Source organism: Aulonocara sp. 'chitande type north' Nkhata Bay, linkage group LG8 (genome assembly GCF_057382095.1).
Source record: "Aulonocara sp. 'chitande type north' Nkhata Bay isolate Kocher_YH1m ecotype deep benthic linkage group LG8, A_spYH_male_GT1.1, whole genome shotgun sequence".
NCBI classification, from domain to species: Eukaryota; Metazoa; Chordata; class Actinopteri; order Cichliformes; family Cichlidae; genus Aulonocara; species Aulonocara sp. 'chitande type north' Nkhata Bay.
Window position 1 is genome coordinate 27,402,094 of NC_141351.1, and position 20,969 is coordinate 27,423,062.

The window sequence follows — 20,969 nt, forward strand, 5'->3', positions numbered from 1 at the left end:
TGGGTGCAGTTCCCCCCTCCAGGGGGGGAAGGGTACCTAGACCCGGTTCTTAGAGTACGCTTGGGGAGTGTGATTGTGTGTACAGCGTCTCTTTATGTCTGTCTCCACGTCGGTTGAGTGTGGAGTGAGTGCATATGAGAGCATGAGGGTGGGAATGGATGTTTGTATCTGTGTGTGCCTGTATGTCTGTGTCTATATGTCAGGTTGGGTATCAGGCGCCACCTCTCTGGGGACATCTCAGGCCCTCCAAGGTTTGGAGACCTATCTCCCCCCACCACTTCCCCTGCCAGTGCCAGACGCCATCAGACATTGGTGCGTTGGTGTTTCTTTGTGTCCGGGGATGGGCGTCTGGGTACACACCGGCTCACTCCTTGGTGGCTGCTTGTCGGGGCCTGGATCCTGGGGCTCACTTGGGCCACTTCAGGGGTGGGGTGCCCTCGGCCTCTCGGCCTCTCAGCCTGGGGCTCGGTCACTCTGGCGCAGCTGGTTGCCGGCGGAGCTCACGGGCACGTCACTGTAACCCCCCCTGGCTTCTGCTCCGCGGCTGCTGAGTGAGCCCTCATCCGGGACTCTCCTCAGCTGTTTCTGGGACAGTGGCGCAGCTGCCCCTCTGTTGGTCTTCCTTGGTCTCTTGTGTTCTGGGGGCCTCTGGATGTCTGGAGTCTTGATCTCCTCCATACCTGCTTCACGCCCTGGAGGACGGGGCTGTGGCCCCCCCACACCCTCTAGCAGATCATTACATGAAGGAACCTTTTAAAAACAAGCGCGTCCATGCTCACAGGTGTACACACGGGTGATCACACCCACAAACTACACCCTTTTTGGCTCCTACCTATGCACTGATTATGAAAGGGTGGAGTCTGCACATTCTAATGTAAAGTTGTAGTTTCTTAATCTTGGCTTCCTTCAAAAAAGACTATCAAAAGAAAACAGGAAGTAACAATGAAAGGGAAAGCCTATATGGAGACAGAAACTTCTGGGGGAACACAGGGGAGGCAGGTCAAACTTAAACTCAATGAATTAAATAGGAACTATAACTTACCACAACAGAAAGCAGATCACAGATGGCAGCAAAACTAAGAAAACGTATAAATTACACTGAGAATATAATCATAAAGGAACCAACCAGGAAATATCTGTTATATTAAGTAATACTCAAAATAACTCGAAATACCAGAGTGTCATTGTGGCAGTGCTGTGGTCCCTGAACATGAAGGCAGCTCTCTGTTTACCTGGCTCTATCACCCTGGTAACTAATGCTGCACCCATAACTGGGTCCAGAGCAAGTATCTGAGTTTGACTTCAAGTATTTATTTTTGTGCTTGTGGTGATCAGACCATAAGATTAGCTAGCTCTATTTTCTATTTTCTCTATCACCTATTCTAATGTCTCTGATTAGGGTAGTTGGAGCTTGATCCTGAAGCAGAAAGCCAGAGTTAACATAAAGAAAGCCTGGCTGTGTTGAACTTATTGTATCAGACAGACAGGGTGTGTGTGACCAAATCTCTTCCTCGTTGCACTTTTTCTTTGAAATAAACTCGACTGAGTTGCACAACAGTGAACATGCTGGTATCAAGGTTACATCATATCAGTTTGATCTGATTTCTTTTCACAGAACAGTTTGAACTGTTTATATTTTGCAGCTTCATTGATCCAAACCAGCTTTCTTTCCTTAGGCAGCTTTATCTAGTGTGAACTCATAGTCATCTTGTAAAGCTTTTCCAGCTGTGTGCTCTGTTAGTGTAAGCCCTGTGTGTCTGAGTGGATTTTGTGTTTTTTCGTGGTTTTGTCTTTTGTATTTCTAACTCCTTGGTTATCCTTTAATACTTTTGTGATTTTCCAGCCCCTAGATTTTGTCTGTGTGCCTCCCTTGTGTTCATTGTCTCGTGTTCCTGGTTTCTATGTTCGTGTTGTTTCCTGTTTTACTTTAGAGTGTCCCACATTCAGTGTTTTGAGGTTTTCTTCCTCTTTGTCTCGTCAGGTCTAATAAGGTTCAGCTGCGTCTCCTTCCTGTTGTGAATTTCCATCGTTCCTCTCTGTGTATTTATTGTGTGTGCTTCCCATCATTGGATCTTCTGTTCATCTGTGTTCTCATGTCTCAGCTTCCTCATTCCCGACTTACAGCTTTTGCATTGTTTTTTACGTTCCTTTTGGATAGCTTCTATCAGTTCAGGTTTTGTTAGTGTTTTTCAGTTCCCCTTCGCTTATTGTGTTGTAGACTTTTCGTACAGCCATAAATAAAGGCTCGCCTTCAGTTAAAACCTTCCCCTGTATCTGTGTCTGCGTTTGGGTCCTCATTCTCTCATCTCCACACGATCTGCCTTCGCAAATCGTGACAGTGTCGTTCCATTGATTGGCTTGTTTTGTTCCTGGTGTCCTTCTCTTTGTTGTGTACGCTTTATAAATAAAGTTTTATTCCTATAATGATGCTTTATGTTGTTATAAAGTGCAGATGTGGACACTGTTGTGTGTTTCAGTGAGTCTCTTTAAAGCCGTGCTTTGAGCTGCTTTTCATTTACCACCTTTTGTAGTTCCACTGTTTGCTCAGCAGTAGTGATGTGCAATACCACTGATTTCCTTTCAGATCCGATACCAAGTAATATTCAGGGTGGTATCGACGATACTGATCCGATACCAACACTTTGTACAAAAATGTATTTTATTTATTGGATCTCAAGTTATAGCGTCATAATGATTACAGGACATCAGATTTCTTGTTCTTATGACTTAATAATGCAGAGTTCATCACATAGAAATAAAAAAACTGAAGTTGTGCTATTTGAGCACGTTGCCTGCCTGCAGCACTAAAGGACTCCGTGAGAGACGTCTGTCTCGCCCTAGCAGCACCTGTCCCTGTCCTTCTCTTCAGTTTGCCTCAACATACACTCGTCATATTCTGTGATATGATTTACTCTGAGGTGTTTGACAAGGTTAGTGATGTTGCCACAACCATACATGCCAACCCTCCCGATTTTTCCGGGAGAATCCCGAATTTCAGTGCCCCTCCCGAAAATCTCCCAGAGCCACCATTCTCCCGAATTTCTCCAGATTTTCCACCCGGACAACAAAGTTGAAAAACCATGTCGCAGAATTCATAATTCAGCCCAGCCAATTCCAGTTTCCAGATAATTTTAATATTACTCTTATTTCTCTTTCTGGGTCACAAAAAAACTTTTAACATATTTTCAGGTGAGAATGTAGCTGTGTAAACTCCAAATATCTGAGCCGACACGTCATCTTCAAACCCCCGCGGTCTTTCGCTACTTGGGTTAAACATGATATACAAGTCACTTTGAGAACTTAAAAATGTTATTGTTTGGCTTTTTCAGTGTTTTATTTGTTCGTGAGTAAATCGGTTTGGCTGAGATTAAAGTTATTAGATTAGATTAAATTAAATGTAACTTTATTAATCCCTTGGGAGGGTTCCTCCGGGGTTTTCACACAGCTGAATAAATGTCAAACAGAAAATGATTAAACAGAAGTGTGAGACGGTCGAGAGTTTACGTCAGCGCCCGGTTATATTTTAGAGAGCAAGGAGCAGACGGCAGAGTTTCACTCCACCTAGGGAGCTCGTGACGTACTACCCGGCTTTCTTTAGACCGCGAAGGCCGGTCCTCAGGTGGAAGCAGCCTCTGAATTTGGACACCCCCGCTGTTTCTGGGCCGGCCAATAATAACGGTGACATTTAACGTATTCTATCCGATAAATAAACACTGTAAAATGTATTTATCGACCCCCCCCAACAGCCTTTTTGAATGTCTCCCTAATTCTGAGGTCTCAAGGTTGGCAAGTGTGGCCACAACACCTCACTTTTTGCCACATGTATCGCAAACCACGTCTGATATTTCAAGATCGATCCGCACATCACTACTGAGCAGAGGGCATTGCTCAGCACAGATCACAGTGTTTGCTGCTGGTTTTTCTCTCATCATGTGTGGAACTCCAGCTTTGTAGATTCAAGCTGACAGATCGTACATACAGCCTGTGCAAATGCTGGGAGGTTTATTATGAACAGAACTGAAGGTTTCTGTATTTTTTTTTTTTCTTTTAAGAAACACAAAGACACAAACTGCTGCTGCCACGTCCACACAGAACTCATGAAACATTTTCATTCACTGTATTATGAACATGCAGCATGACTGTAGACAATATAGTAGACACACAGACTTGGATAGATACAGCCACACAATTTAGAGGAAGATTTCTTTTAACCTCAATTATATTTTATTTATATGGCACCAAATCACAACAACAGGAGCTTCAAGGTGCTTTATATTTTAAGGTATACCCTACAATAATACATGCAGAGAAAAACCCAACAATCACGAGCAAGCACTTTGGCGACAGTGGGAAGGAAAAACTCCCTTTTAACAGGAAGAAACCTCTGACAGAACCAGGCTCAGGGAGGGGCGGGGCCATCTGCTGTGATTGGTTGGGGTGAGAGAAGGAAGACAGGATACAGACATGCTGTGGAAGAATTCACTGTGAACTGAACATCTTTTTGTTTTTAATTGTCACTGATAGATGTCACTCTGAGCTACAATTAGTTATTTTTCCCTCATTTTATGACTTAAAAATTGATTAGTTAAATCAAACAATCAGCAGATAAAAATGTCTAAAATCTTAGTTTATAAAAGTATATTATTTATTTTCTCTATACTATATAGTAATAAAGAGGCAAACTCATTTTCCATATATTTTTCATTGATGTTTGAGGACACATGGATAGCTAAATGTATAAATAGTATATGATTCCTGCTTTTTACTTTTTTATTTATGGTTAACTAACAAGTTTCCTCCTAAAATCACAACTTATGCAGAACAAATTGTTATCAGTCATCAACCTTAAAGTCAAAACTCTAAATAACAATCAAACAATCAATAACCAGCATATAATACGAACACATCAAATATGTGAAGTCAGAGTCATCTGTAACAATCAGACTAAATTAAAATTCTTCAAATATAAAAGTGAATAATTTCTAAGCAGCTGTTCAGCTGATCAAATACAACACATTGGATAAAATATCAGACACATAATTTTTACATCACTTGGATTCTAATCTCACATCAGCTGGAAGAAAATGCCTGCAAGATTCAACGAAACGTGAACACATTAAAAGCTTTTCAACATTAAATCACAGGAAGAGCAAAAAGAAAGAAAAGTTAATACAAACCAGTTATGCTGTGGAAGGCAATTTTTAATTGTCATATTAGAACATCAGCTTAACTGAAGTTGGAAACCTCACTATTATCATAAAAGGTAAAATAAAAAAATAAGCAGACATGAGTCCTGCAGTATTACTGAATTCTGGCTGATTGTGGAGGAAGAATGCTGGATAAACAGGCTCAGAGAATTTCGTTCTGAAGCTGTGAATGTGACTCAGTTTGTCAGATAAGACACAATAAAAGGACAGAGTGCCTGCAACCCAGTCCAGAAACACTCCCAGTCTGGACAGCCCGTAGGATGAACAGGGTAATATTTGGACTCATTATTATGTTTTGCACAGAAACTTAGAGGGTTTTCACCTGAACCTTGATCTGGATGGTGAGTAAAACACCACAAAATAGTGTTATTTCCAAGCCTGCATGCATCATTGTTTCCTTTCCTCTCAAGTTGTTTGTAGCAAACATCTACATCCACGCAAGCTTGAAGAAAAGCTTTGCATTCCACCTCCCAGTAACAGCGGCCAGTCAGTTCCTCTCTGCACAGAATCTGAGGAACCTCACTGAATCTCTCAGGAAGGTCAGGATATTGCTGTTTCTCTCCTCTTGTCACCTCCTTGTCTCCTTCAGACAGAAGGAGTTCACAGTGTGCTGTGTTTGGATCCAGACTGAGACCACAGGCATCTGATGGACAAAAAGAGATTCACATTCATGATAATGTTACAGGTTTTCACTTTCACGAAAGTGCTTGCTCATAAAGCGTTTGTCTGATTGTTGGGATTTTCTCTGTATTATTTGTATAATCTTTATGTGATATTCTAAGGTCATTACCTTACAATATAAAGAGCCTTAAAGCAACTGTTGTTTTGATTTGGCACAGTGTAAATGAAATAAAATTGAACTTCTTTTAGAAAGGTTTGAGTTACGCCAGTGGACAAGCAGTACGCTCACCTACCAGAAGAAGAGTGGTAGCAGTTAGCAGTGGCTAGCATAAAATCAGCTAAAGCAACAAGAAATTGCCCTTCTGTCACTGTGAGAAAGCTGAGCTAGGTTAAGTGCTAAGTACTCCCCCGCCATATGCCTGATATAGAGAGTACTCGTAAAACAGTACAGCCTTCCTGACTTCATAACTCCCTACAACACCAGACACAGCTATGGAGCTGGTGGGTAGAAAGAATAAAGTTACGTTGAAACCAAGCACACCATTGTTTTTCTTGTGACATTAACAATAAGTTTGATGTGTCACATGGCCCTCTTCCTATTGAAAAAGCAAGAGTTGTATCCAAGATGGCCGACTTCTAAATGGCGACCATAGTCACCACCCATCTTGAGGAGTTTGCCCCCTCACATATACTAATGTGCCACAAACAGGACTGCTCTTCTACCAAGCCAACCCGTCTCATCTTATTCCGCAACATCAGGAACATTGATATGGACATTCTCACTACCAGTTTGGACAATGTTCAGATCAAGGACTTCTATTCTACTCCTGATGATTTGTTATTATATTATAATAATTGTCTACACACTGTCCTTGATTCTCTGGCTCCTGTAAAAATCCACTCTGTTTCCTTCGCTCGCTCTGCTCCCTGGTTTACCTCTGACCTCCGAGCTCTGAAGGCCAAAGCTCGGCAGCTAGAGTGTAAATATAAGAAATGTGGTTTAACTGTTGATTCAGAAATCTATAAATACCACCAAGACTCCATCAGTAAGTCCAAACAAAGCTTCTACTCTGGTATTATCAGTTCTTATGAGGGTAATGCAAGGACTTTGTTTTCAGTTCTCAACAAACTAATTCAACCCCCCAACGCTTTACCACCGCACTTCTATTCCTCTGAAACCTGCAACTCCTTGATGCTGTTCTGGACTATGAAAATCAATAACATCCACCAGCAACTCAGATCAAATGTTGTGTCTACTCCCTCTCCAGAACCTTTTCTCCTTTTTGAGCCGTTTTCCACTTTTCATCTTCCTGATTTATCTGCTATTTACAAGTTCATATGTAAATCAAAGCCTGCCACATGTCATCTTGACCCCATGCCCACGGGGCTTGTGAAATCCTGCCTCTCTTCTTTACTCCCACTCATTTCTGCTATCATTCACTCTTCTCTCACCACCGGTATCATTCCCTCCTTATTCAAGACTGCTCTAGTCACTCCTATACTGAAAAAACCTTTAGATCCTAACAACTTTAACAACCTCCGTCCGATTTCCAATCTACCCTTCATTTCTAAGATACTCGAAAAAGTGGTTGCAGCTCAACTTCATTTACACCTGTTTAATAATAACATCTACGAGATATTTCAATCTGGTTTTCGCTCATGTCACAGTACAGAAACTGCTTTACTTAAAGTCACTAACGATCTTCTAATCGGAGCTGACTCTGGTCTTCTCACCATTCTCGTCCTTTTAGATCTGAGCTCAGCCTTCGACACCATCTCTCACTCTGTACTTCTAAGCAGACTTTCTTCTCTCAGCATCTCTGACACACCCCTCGCCTGGTTTCAATCATATCTCCTCGACCGTTCCCAGTTTATTCAACTAAGATCATTCCACTCTCGTCTATTCCCCGTCACCTCTGGTGTACCTCAAGGCTCAGCTTTGGCCCTCTTCTCTTTATAATATACATCCTCCCTCTAGGTACCATTTTCCGCAAATTTGATCTTCAGGTTCACTGTTTTGCTGATGACACCCAGTTATAGCTCTCCTGCAGACCTGATTCCTCCCTCCCACCTTCCTCCCTTTCAGAATGTCTATCCGAGTTAAAATCCTGGGTTAGCTCTAATTTTCTAAAGCTCAATGAGGATAAAACTGAGATCCTCCTTATTGGCACCAAATCCAACCTTTTGAAGGCGAACCATTTCTCACTCACCATCGATAACTCCTCAGTTTTCCCCTCTCCTCAGGTTAAGAGCCTTGGTGTCATCCTAGACAGTTCACTTTGGTAAATGGACTGGTTCTTATATAGCGCTTTTCCACTCTTCTGAGCACTCAAAGCGCTTTACACAACTTGTGCATTCACCCATTCACACCCATTCGCACCAGCACAACTGACATTCACACACATTCATACTCCGATGAATGCATCGGAGAGCAATTTCGGGTTAGTATCTTGCCCAAGGATATTTGGCATGCAGACTAGGGGAAGCCGGGAATCGAACCACCAACCTTCCAATCAGTAGATGACCTGCTCTACCACCTGAGCTACAGCCTATAAATCTCACATCAATAATCTCACCCATTCCGCCTACTTCCATCTACGCAGCATTAAGAGATTACGTCCTTCACTTTCCACCCAGTCTACGTCCATTCTGTTCCACAGTCTCGTTACCTCCCATATGACTACTGCAATTCTCTTTTGCATGGTCTTCCCCAAAAATCCCTCCATAAGCTTCAACTGGTTCAGAACTCTGCTGCTCACATTATCACCAGAGCCCCTCCTACCAGCACATCACCTGTCCTTCAGGAACTTCACTGGCTCCCTGTGATAATATTCAAACTTCTTCTGCTCACCTTCAAGGCCCTTCATAACCTCGCTCCTTCTTACCTTTCTGACTTGTTAAGCACTATCTCTTCTACCCGCTCACTTCGATCGTCTCCTTCTATCCAGCTTGCTGCGCCTTCCTTCTGCCTCAGCACCATTGGAAGCAGAGCTTTCAGCTGCTCTGCTCCCAGGCTGTGGAGCTCTCTACCCCCAGAAATAAGAAACACTGGTTCTCTCCCCCAGTTTAAATCCCAACTCAAAGTCCATCTGTTCAAATCTGCATATTCACTGTGAACCCACTGTTTGTTCATTTTATCTTGTGCTTTTGTTTTATTGTTCTTATTCTGCCATTGTTTTACTATGTGTTTTATGCTATTGTAAAGTGTCCTTGGGTGACTTGAAAGGCGCTCATGAATAAAATGTATTAATATTATTATTATTTATTAAGGTACCAATGGAAACTGCTACTGGTGGCCAAAGACAAAAGAAGAGGAGATGTGGAAGGTGTGTTAGGAGGCAATAAGAGAAAAGGAAAGGCAGGAGTTTGGAGGGGAAAGTAGATACTTTAAATGCAGGGCCGATGACTAGTAAAGGGATGTAAATGTAAAGAAATGGAATACGAGTCATTTTGAAGGAAGAGTATGTGACTATGTACAGTGTGGCTGAAGGGAGTGCCAGCCAGGATCATGAGTTTGAAGCTGGAGATCAAAGTAGGGATGTTGAATGTTGTCACTGTGCATGTCCCACAGGGTGGATGTCAGTTTGAAAAGTGAGAGGAATTATGGTTTAACTTGGATGAAGTGGTAGAGAGTGTCCTCAAGGGGGAGAGAGTGGTGACTGAAAAAGAATTCAATCTGCTGTGAGTGGGAGGGGTGGAGCCCCGCCCCTCCCTGAGCCTGGATCTGTCGGAGGTTTCTTCCTGTTAAAAGGGAGTTTTTCCTTCCCACTGTCGCCAAAGTGCTGCTCATAGGGGGTCATATGATTGTTGGGTTTATTCTCTTTATGTGTTATTTTAGGGTCTAGCTTACAATATAAAACATCTTGAGGCGACTGTTGTTGTGATTTGGCGCAGTATAAATAAAATTGAATTGAATTAGATACTTAAACTCCTCCACTTGGAGCTGGAACTTGTCCCTGACCTGGAGTTGCTTCATGTCTCATTCAGTTGGAGCTATTTTAAAACTTTACCAACTTTATCACTTAGGAATACTTTTCCTTACTTTTGCTCTTTATAACTCTGTCAGATTAATTGTTGTTGACGTACATTATTTTTCTGCATCAAGTAGACTGGTTTTTACGGTTTGATTTTGGAACCCCTGAAAACTCTTTCAACATGCATGAAAAGGTTTTTACTCAAAGACAAATTTCACAGAAATGAGAGAAGTTTAAGATATTTTAAGAAGTTAAGATTTTAATTATTTTAAAAAGGCATATATTTAAGGACAGTTTATGGACAATATCAATAGCAGAAACCAGTCTGACTTGAAATATTTTTCTGTACATAATTACTGTTTTAGCAGCCACCTGAGAAAAATGTGACCCTATATAATAAAATAATCAGCAATTTCATGTTGAAAATTTAACACTATGAACCTGGAAGAATATTATTTTGTAAGTACTTACACCACATCAGATCTCTCCTATCCATTTCATTTTCCACATCATTGATATACACCCTGAGAAATTCTCAGTGATCAGGAAGTTCTTCCTGTAGTGGTAGATACTTCCTCCCTTGTAATTATCATTTGAAATGGCTGCTACTAGGAAATGGAAACTGTTCTTGGTCTTCAGAGCTTTGGCATGGTCATGGACAACTTTGGCCTTTTCTGTCATCTGCTTTATCACGTCATCTGAGAAGTACCATTGGTCCTGGGTAGGTGGAGTGTTACCATCAGTACCTTCCAGTTTCTTTTTCTCCAAGTAGTCAGACATGTTCTGCAGATATGGGTCAATGGATTTCAGGGAGGTGAAAACAAAGCAGAGAACTTCCTCTACTCCTGGTTTAAACACCTCTCTGTCCAGCTCAGACTGATCTGAGATGATCTTTGCTCCCTCCATCATGTCTACAAAGTACCTGATGATGGTGACTTCTCTCTCTTCATCTTTGATCCACTTGGTTAATTTCTCCTGACTGAACGGTGACTTGTCTCTGTCATCAAACACTTCCACTAATTCCTGCTCATTTTCCTCACCTGCCCTGATGGAGGGAAGTTTCTCTGCTATTGTTTCCTGGAGTGAAGATCTGAAATACTGACAGAGCTTCTTGAATCTGCCCAACTTTTCTTGTATCTGTGGAAAGCTTCTCGCCACTCTGTCCTCCAGCAGATCATTGCATCTTATGTCAAGGTTATGAAGCTCCTGTAAGGTATCTTCAGCCTTACTAATAAATCCATTGCTTATCATGTAAGCAGCTTTTGGATGGAATTTCTTTAGAGGCATCAGTGTGACCTTCAGTGGAACACAGTTTTCTCTGTTTTCTCCCAGTAGTTTTGGAAGTTGGATGTATGTCTTCACTGCATCTTCAAATGTTGCAGGGTTGCTTTCAAGGATGAAGTCTCCATAGAACTTGCAGGTGAATTTATCAGTCACAGCTTTTTCTTCATCACTCAGCTTGATGTCAACTTTCCCGTCAACATTAAATGAGGGGATCTTCTTTATCACTGCTTGCATGCTGCCCTCGATGGCTTGAATGTTGCTATCATCTAACTTCTCACTGTCAAACACAAAGAAAGCATTTGCTCCATAAAGGATTCCTGTGACTACATGTGTCGCCAAGCGTTTCACATTTTTTGCTTCTTGAGAGTTTTTGGTTTCATCAGGAGTCAATATCAGCTGTTTGAATTTGGTGGTAGCTTTGTACTGAAGTGTGACTCGACACTGATGATGTGATTTCTTCCTATCATTCAGATACTTGGCTGATCCTTCAACTTCAATGAGTCCACCCAGGAAACTGGCCTTCAGAGAACCATTAACATCCAGCAGTGCCGACTTTTTTTCAATGGAATCCGTTGCATTGATGTGAAATTCACTGCTGTGCTGATTATGCTCCACTGGCTTCTTCTGCAGAGTTTTACTATTCCACAGTGTGACACCTTTAAGACACGAAATCCACAAAATGGAAAAAAAAAGTCTTTAGAAAGTTTAGAAACAAAATAGATTAAAATTGTATTTGAAATGTACTAAAAAATGTAAAACTTAATTTCAAAACACTTTTAGTGAAACTGTAACACTCATAAAGCTCTAGAGAGTTAGAAATCTCATGGTTTTTACTCTGCAAAAAACATGCTTCAAAGTTTTTATTCTATTAATGTTTTTTTTTGAGACAGAATCTATTCTGTTCTTTCAGAGATTTCCAAATGAATTAATCTTAAGGTTGTCTGTTCTTTAAAGGGTTTTTTTGCTCCTTTTTTTACTCACCCTTTTCATTTTACTATTATTTTCTTCATACAGTATTTTCATTAAATGGTCATCAATATTTCATTGCTGATTGCAAATATTTCTTTGATGCATCTACTTACCCTATAAGTAGATAGGTCATTTAAGAAACAAATTAGTGTGGGTTTTTGCTGGCCATACGGCTGATTGCTTGAACAACAAATCACATTTTACCTGGGATGAGTTTCCCTCTCCGGGCATCATAGAGCATCCCTAAACTGAAAGGTTGACCCAGAGCAGCCACCTCCAAAACAGATGATGGTCCTACATGAATAAAAACATGTGGTCATAAATACAATGTGACCACTCAGCTTCTTTTATGTGATCAAACATGTGATCAAACCCACTTTGAACACAGTCTGTATATAAAATGTGGATGTGAAATTATGTTGTTTGTAGGCTTTTGTTTGTAGGCCTTTAACCCTCTAATGCCTAACCTATCACTGATGTCTGTTTTGTGATGTTCGCTGGGTGCCCCGCCTGGGGGACTCTGTTGTCCTACTGGGAGACTTCAGTGCTCAAGTGGGCAATGGCAGTGAGACCTGGATGGGTATGATGGGGAGGAACAGCCTCCTGGATCTGAACCGAGCAATGTTTTGTCATTAAACTTCTGTGCAAACCACAGTTTGACCATAAAGAACACCATGTTCGAACATAAGAGTGTCCATAAGTGCACGTGGCCCCAGGACACTCTAGGCTGCAGCTTGATGATCAATTTTGTAATCGTATCACCAAACCCAAGGCCATATGTTTTGGACACTCGGGTAAAGAGATGGGCTAAGCTGTCAACTGATCACCACCTGGTGAAACCATGGGTCAGTTCTCTGTACTCCCTGTCGTCCCCATCAGTGATGAGGCCGACTATTGGCAAGTGGTCAGAGAACTCCTGCAGGAAGCACTGGGTGGAGTTGTGGGAGAAGTCTGCTGTGTAGATGGTGAAGAGGAACGGTGCCAGAACCGTTCCCTTGTGGGGCCCATGTACTGCAGACGACCCTGTCCGACACACAGCCCTGAATTCTCACACACTGTGGTTGGTCAGTGAGGTAGTCCAGAATCCAGGTAGTGAGGTGATGGTCCACTCCAGAGTTCTCCAGCTTGTCCTTCAGGACTGTGGGAAGAATGGTGTTGAAGGCACTGGAGAAATCAAAGAACATGATCCTCACAGTGCTCCCAGCGGTCTCCAGGTGAGAGAGGGAACAATGTAGAAGGTGAATGACGGCATCATCCGCTCCAATTACAGGCTGGTAGGCCAACTGAAGTGGGTCCAGTGATGAGCTCACCAGGCGCCGAAGCTGAGCCAGGACCAGCCGCTCCAGGTTTTTTAATGGGTGGGATGTCAGAGCCACCGGCCTATAGCTGTTGAAGTCCATAGGGGGTGAAGTCTTTGGCACTGGTACAACACAGGAGGTTTTCCAGAGCTGTGGGACTCTCTCCAGCCTCAGGCTCAGGTTGAAGAGGTGCTCCATCACCCCACACAGTTGGTCTGCACAGAACCTGAAGACCCTTGTGCTAATGCCATCTGGACCCGCTGCCTTCTTGGCTTTAATCCTCCTCAGTTCCCTCCTAACCTGGGTGGCTGAGAGAGACAGGCTGGAGCCTTGTGTTGAGTGTGTATTGGATGCTGTTGTTGGGGGTGGGGAGGAGTGAGCAGGGTGGGTAGAGGAGGTGTGAAGTGTCTGAGGTGTCAGATGTGGAACCCCCAGCAGTGGGGGTGGGTGAGTCTGCAGCCAATGTTGGAGACTGTCTCATATATGAATCAAATCTGTTGAAGAAACGATTCAGTTCATTTGCCCACCTCACATCCCTCCCAGGCAGAGAGTTCCGATGTTTGTGGCCTGAGATGGTTCTGAGGCCTCTCCAGACTTCACCAACGTTGTTTTGTTGAAGCTGGTTCTCCATCTTCTGTCTATAGCCGTCCTTCCCTTTCCTTATCAGTCCTCTCAGCTCTCTCTGTGCCCTTTTCAACTCCTCTTTGTCTCTGGATTTGAAGGCCCTCCTCTTCTGCTTGAGGACGCTTTAATTTCTGGGGTAATCCACAGTTTGTTGTTGGAGAAACTCCGCACAGTCCTGGTGGGTGCAGTGTTATCCACACAGAAGTTAATATAGTCCGTATTGCAGGTCACAAGGCTGTCGATGTCCTGTCCGTGGTCAACACAGATCACCTCCCACACAGTCGACTCAAAACAATCCTTAAGAGCCTCCTCGCCTTCCTCTGACCATCTCTGCACTGTGCGGTTGGCTGGTGGCTCCCTGCGCACTAAGGGCTCATAACCAGGGACAAGGTGCACCAGGTTGTGATCAGATCTGCCCAGCGGAGGGAGAAGTGATGGACTGTATTCCTCTTCTGCATTGGTGTACAGTAAATTCAGTGTTTTATTGTCTGTGGTTGGGCAGGTCATATACTGGGTGAAGGTGGGCGGTGTGGAGTCCAGTGAGACATGATTAAAGTCCCATGATGTTAGGAGAAGGGCTCTCAGAGATTGTGTTTGCAGTCTGCTGACCACAGAGTGGAGAGAGTAACAGGCTGAATCCGCGTTGGTTGGGGGGGGGGTATGCCGGGGGAGGTAGTATGGACGCATGCTAACAGCTAACAGTTCAATGTCTCTGCTACAGAGTTTCTCTTTCACAGTGATGTGTCTGGGGTTACACCCTCTGTCATTCACAAACACTGCCAATCCCCCTCCTTTCGTCTTCCTGCTTTCTCTCGTCCTGTCCGCCCGTAGCAGCTGGAATCCAGGTACAATCACGCTTGTGTCCATAGTTAGCGATGTTAGCCAGGACTCCGTTAGCATGATGCTACATTACCGGTATTCCCTCTGTGACCAGGTTAGCAACGTGAGCTCATCCATCTTATTGGGCAGCGATCTTACATTTCCAGTGATTGCAGAAGGGAAAGATGGTCTATAATGCTTCCTTCTTGGGCGAAGGCGCTCCCTCCCAGCACGACACCCACGTCTTTTCCTCCTCAGCTCGCTGGGAATGTCGTGTCTGTCCGCCAGCAGCTCCGCTGCGGGACGCAGCGCTAACAGTTGATCCCTACTGTAAACAAAGGATCCATGTGCTGGGTTCCCAGACACGGGTGAAAAAGGTGGAAAAAAATAGAGAAAGACAACCAAGACTAGCACAAAACGGTACTCCATGATTGCAGAATCTAATTGCTAAAACTTTAGTTACAAAAAATTATGAGAAAATAACGAGGAGATAAGAAAGAAGCTCAGAATGAGCTGAGCTGCTGTAACAGGCTGCCACGCACAGGGAGCACCGGAAGTAAGTGCTTATATTTCCCCTTTTTTTTCCTAGTCTGTTTGCTCATGCAAAATGAAATGTGATTAATATAGAATAAAAATGAATGATATTTAATTGTGATTAATCAAAATTAATCCACTGTAACCCTGTGACAAATCTAATTAAACATTTTAATTGTTTGACAGCACTAATAATATATTGTATATTAGTGTATACTTACCTATTAGTGTATAGGTTTTTTAAAAAGTTGTATTTCACAGGAGAGAACCTGTGTTAAAAGATTGAAGAAAACTATTCAAATTATCTTTGAATTTAAGCATAAATTCTTTGTGTTTATTCTGCATTTAGTTCATTATATTGCATAAATGTCTGTTAGAAGCCTAAATATGAAGTTGAAAAAATCATTGTTATTGTAACCAGGCTATTGATCAAGTAATTTCTATTAATCATGATTAATTACAGAAAATTTTGAGATTAATTTTTTTTATTTTATCTATTGAAAGCACTGAGAATAATATATACTAATAATATATACTATATATACACAGAGAAGCTGGAACTGATTCAGCTCCTAACTGACCAGATCAGTATCCCAAACGTTTAACTGAATTGAGGCTATACTCTGAGGAATAATTGTTCCTTTAACTGTATATAAAATACATAACAGGACGTCAGGTCAGGGGAAAGCTGTCTTCATCCCCACCCTCCAAGATTAAGTATCAAACCCCAGAAACAGGTCGTACATTAAAGAAACATACATCCTCCATGACCAACTATCAAGACTACGTGAAGTACCCTCTGGGAGTCTACTAGAAAAGGTGTTTGCACCATCATGGACAATCCCTACCCCAATCATCAAGAAACCAACCAATTGATCTACAAGGAGAAGTGCCCTCCATAAAAAAGGAGACTAGAGGCAAAGACCAAGGCAGCAGGAAAGTTTCTGGAGAACTATTGGAACTGCAGACAGGTGTGATGAAAAAAGGGTGCCTAAGAAGTACAACAAGTTGCGTGTACCTGACCAAACAAAGTTACACCCTTGCTCAGCCACTTGAAGTGGTATACCAGAGAGACAGAAGGCAGGAAAATAGATCAGCTGTTTTCCATTCAACCATTGAAGGTGTACTCTGTGATAGGAGAACAATAACAGAAAAGCCCCAACAAGGCTGGAGATGGAACAATACTGGAAGACCATATGGGAGAGGTATGCAACACACAACAACAGTGGCTAGTGGATCTAAGAGCAGACCATAGTAACCTCCCTGAACAGGATCCAGTAACTGTCACAGTGGCAGACATCCAAGAAAGGGAATCAAACATGAACAGTTGGACACTTGAGATTGTAAGACCAGGCTGACTAACCTGTTCACCATCTGGATTGACTACAAGAAAGCCTATGATCAATGACTCACACATGGATCCTGGAATGCCTCAGACTGTACAAGCTCAATGGGACCCTAAGAGCCTTCATCAGGAACTCAGTGGGGATGTGGTCAACAACACTAGAGGACAACTTCAAGCCAATTCTGCAAGTTGCCATCACAAGTGGAAATTATCCAGGAGACGCTCTGTCCTCACTGCTGTTTTGCATAGGTCTGAATCATTTAAGCCAGATCATCAACAAGACTGGCAACTAATACTGACTAAAGAATGGACCTAACATCAGCCACCTCCGCTACATGGATGAGGATTGCACTGAATGCTAGGAGTGAAAGGGCGCGGAGTAAGCTGAGAATGTACGCTAAGTGATAGAAAGGAGGTTGAGGACTAGTGAGTGTCAGAACCACTTTCCAGCATGCAACAACAAAGAGGGACAGAAAAGCAGTCAGTTTGCCTCACGCAGGGCAACACATCTCCGTCGCATAGAGTTGATCAGGTTGTTGACCGTGGCCTGTGGAATGTTGGTCCACTCCTCTTCAATAGTTGTGTGAAGTTGCTGAATATTGGCAGGAACTGGAACACGCTGTCCTATTGATGAAAGATTTTTAATTTTGTGAATTAGGTTTAGTTGTAGCTTCATTTAAAGGAAGAGGAGCTTGTGAATTGGAACCACCACAGCAAAAGAGAGTGAAGCCATAAGAGCAGAAGAATGCGTGACATATGATACTACATCCTGTGTTAACGGACAAACTAACGGTCTCTCTCTCTCTCTCTCTCCTTTTATGGGAATGTCTGAATTTTCTATACATACCAAGCTACCTCCTATTTCTGCAGACAAGTGAACAGTTTTCTCCTTTTATGGAAATGTTTTTGTATTCTGAACATGCCACTCCTACCTCTTTGAAGGATAAATAAAGAAAGCTCTGAAAGCCCTGGGCGGTTTTTCTGTGTCTCATCTGTTGTGCATATCAGTGCAAAGCAGATTGGACCATTGACCGCCCATGCGCATGTAAAATAGATATCTGAGTTCCGAATTTCTTTGTCTTCTAATAACTTTCTCCTCACACCTATGCACCCATCCAGAGCATCCCAAACATGCTCATTGGGTGACATGTCTGGTGAGTATGCTGGCCATGCAAGAACTGGGATGTTTTCAGCTTCCAGGAATTGCCTACAGATCCTTGCAATATGGAGCCGTGCGTTATCATGCTGCAACATGAGGTGATGGTCGTGCATGAATGGCTTAACAATGGGCCTCAGGATCTTGTCACGGTACGGTAAAATGCCATCAAGAAAATACACCTGTGTTCGTTGTCCATAGCATACGCCTGCTCATGCCAGAATCCCACCGCCACCATGGGCCACTCGATCCACAACGCTGACATCAGCAAACCACTCACACGACACCACACACGCTGTCTGCTATCTGCCCTAAACAGTGAAAACTCATCTGTAAACAGAATGCCTCTCCAACGTGCCAAATCGATGTGTGTTTGCCCGCTCAAGTCGGTTACGATGACAACCTTGATGAGGACGACAAGCATGCAGACGGTTTCTGACAGTTTGTGCAGAAAATCTTTGGTTATGCAAACCGATTGTTGCTGCAGCTGTCCGGGTGGCTGATACATATCTGCATTCTGAATTTTCACAACAGGCTCATTACTTTTGGTTTAATGCATTTGAGGGAAATTGTTAGTCACTCAACATATTCATATTCATATTCATATTCATATTCTAGACATCAAATCAATTTAAACCTAAATGGCAGGAAAAATACATAAAACAAAATCCTGATGGTCTATCCATTTCCAGGGTTTATAACACACAATGAGATTTACGAAGCAAAAAAACAAAGCAAAAACAAAAACAAAAAAAACCAAACAATTTATACAGCATTTATAGCGCAATAATCAGGGATTAAATGGGCAAAAACTGTAATTTTTGAGCAGATGCCCATAACTTGTACAATATTTCAGCATAAAGCTAGTGCTACAGAAGAGAAGCAAGCATAAAGGAAGTAACTTATTTCAAAGTTACAGATAATTTTAAATTCAACAAACATTTCAAAACATTTCTCAACAAATATCAGCAAACAATCTGTTCAAAACAAAACAATTTGTGTTCAGATTGCTGCACTGTGTGTCTGCTAGCTAAACGAACAGCTAGTGTGTTTCACAGGGAGAAAAAAGAATGGGAGAGGACTTCGCAGATGGAGAAAGATAAGAAAGACAGAACAGAGAAATGTTATATTTTAAAGTTAAGGACTGCTCAGTGACATTTGATAAACCCCAAATTTAAAGCTTAAATATTAGGTCCTCATTCTTTTTAGAGTTTGTCAGACACTGGATCTGTACAAGACGTGAAGTTATTTTTTTCATATTGTGATACATCCTACAAAAGAGATTGAACTATATTAACTTGCATGTTCTTCAAATGTTGTATAGAAAGGGAGCTTATGGCATGTTGCACCTGTACGTTTGGAGTACTGGACTGGTGCAGAGCAGCTGTGGGGCTCATGGTCAGTGTTAGGTTACATAAAGGGTATCAGACATGGAAATGAACCATGACAGCCAAAGATAATTAGGTTTGGAGGCAGTCAGTGGCCTACAACGCAATGACCTTTTTTCTTTAAAAAAGAAGAAGTGTTTTTTTTCTCTGCTTGTGTTTTACAAAAAGGATGTTTAAGTTTTGTCAGTTCATTCAGTTTTTAAAAATGATGTTTATATTTCATTGTATTATTATTTTATTATAAATAAAACATGAGGTTTAGTTAGCTTTTAAAAAAAAATAGCTGGTGGAAATGTCCCTGAAAAAACTTCTTTTAACTTTGAGTACATTTCAGAGTCTGTATTTCTTTTACCATTACTTGAGTAAAAAATGATAAATCAGTACTGAAACTTTTAACATAATATTTTTTAAATTTCTTTACTTTCGGCACCTTGGGAGAATTTCATCTTCCACAATTGGCACTTACAGGGCAATTTTATCACATAAAACATCAGTGTCGTGTATATATATCATAAATAATATTTTAATATTTGTCATCTGTCATATTTTAAAGAGACAATGTAAGTAATATTTAAATGTAATGAGAGTGGAATATATTCACTTTTTTGTAATCCAATTATGAATGTCTTGGTTACATTAAATATATTACAATCAACCAGGCCTACATTTAAATTCAGTTTCAGCTACAGTTTATATTTATTTAGGACTCAGTCACAATTATCAAAAAGCACTTTATATTGTAAAGTAAATTTTTAATATAATTTAAATTATTAAGTTTTAGACTCACCTTTTCCTCTGCTTGGATTCTGTGTCTCACCCATGTCTGACAGAGATCCTGAGATGGAGATCCTGGTTTGGGTCCCATTTGAACCTCTCGCTTGTTACTTTTTCTTTCACTTACTGGTTTTGTTTACGTACAAAAAAGGGTTCTGAGTAACCCTGTACAATGTAAAAGTTGGGAATGGCTGACTCATCTTCCCAACACCAAATAACCTTCCCCTAAATCACATCTTCTGTTACCGAGCCTCCCCAATGGGAATAATAATGGCCTGCTCTAAAGCCTTAGCTCATTACTGCAGTGCATGAGCCATTCATTTCTTTATGTAATCACAACTGTAGCTGAAACACTTGTACTTGCAAAACTTTGTAGCCTTGAACAAGTCATTTTGGACTATGGTGACTGGAGGTCTAAACCACATTAAAGTTTCATGTTGAATTGAAATGGTGCAAACTGGCTTCCACTTTTGAGTAAGCTGCCAACGTGGTAGAAACTGAAATTCAGGAAAACACAGACATGATTCATTTCCCTGTTTGCCAGCCACTGTGAAAGGTTGTTGCACATATCCTGTTAACAGATTAATTGTTCCAATTTAAAACTGAAGCATTACTTAATGGTACAACGTTTTTAACAGTCTTATAGGAATGGGATCCAATTGATGAAAGACAGAAATTATTATACAGGGAGTGCAGAATTATTAGGCAAGTTGTATTTTTGAGGAATAATGTTATTATTGAACAACAACCATGTTCTCAATGAACCCAAAAAACTCATTAATATCAAAGCTGAATGTTTGTGGAAGTAGTTTTTAGTTTGTTTTTAGTTTTAGCTATTTTAGGGGGATATCTGTGTGTGCAGGTGACTATTACTGTGCAGAATTATTAGGCAACTTAACAAAAAACAAATATATACCCATTTCAATTATTTATTTTTACCAGTGACACCAATATAACATCTCCACATTCACAAATA

The 20,969-nt window shown here is 41.6% G+C and overlaps 1 pseudogene; it reads right to left on the reverse strand.

Annotated features, from left to right (window-relative positions):
• Window positions 1–4,960: 4,960 nt before the first annotated feature.
• On the reverse strand, window positions 4,961–20,040 carry LOC147324166 (neoverrucotoxin subunit alpha-like; annotated as a pseudogene).
• Window positions 20,041–20,969: the final 929 nt, after the last annotated feature.